This window comes from Vombatus ursinus, unplaced genomic scaffold (assembly GCF_900497805.2).
Source record: "Vombatus ursinus unplaced genomic scaffold, bare-nosed wombat genome assembly UNPS02005020.1, whole genome shotgun sequence".
Lineage (NCBI taxonomy): Eukaryota > Metazoa > Chordata > Mammalia > Diprotodontia > Vombatidae > Vombatus > Vombatus ursinus.
In genome coordinates, this window is record NW_020944798.1 from 6,666 (window position 1) to 6,932 (window position 267).

Below are 267 nucleotides of genomic sequence, written 5' to 3' on the forward strand. Positions count from 1 at the left end.
AAGACAACAGAAAAGATGTTCAAAATCAGCAAGGTAAGTGGGACAGTGAGAAAGAATCGGCATATTCTCTTTGTTTCTTAAGATATAGGTGAAGGGCTAACAACACACAACTAAACCTCCTTTTCTTTACTTAACGTTCTTCCTCCCTCCATCCTTGTCCTTCTCCCCTAGGAGGGCTCTACCTCCATCTTTTCTCTCTATATTCTGATATAATAAAGAATTTCATCCTACAGATCTCAGTTTTCCTTCATTTCACCTGTTAGCTCA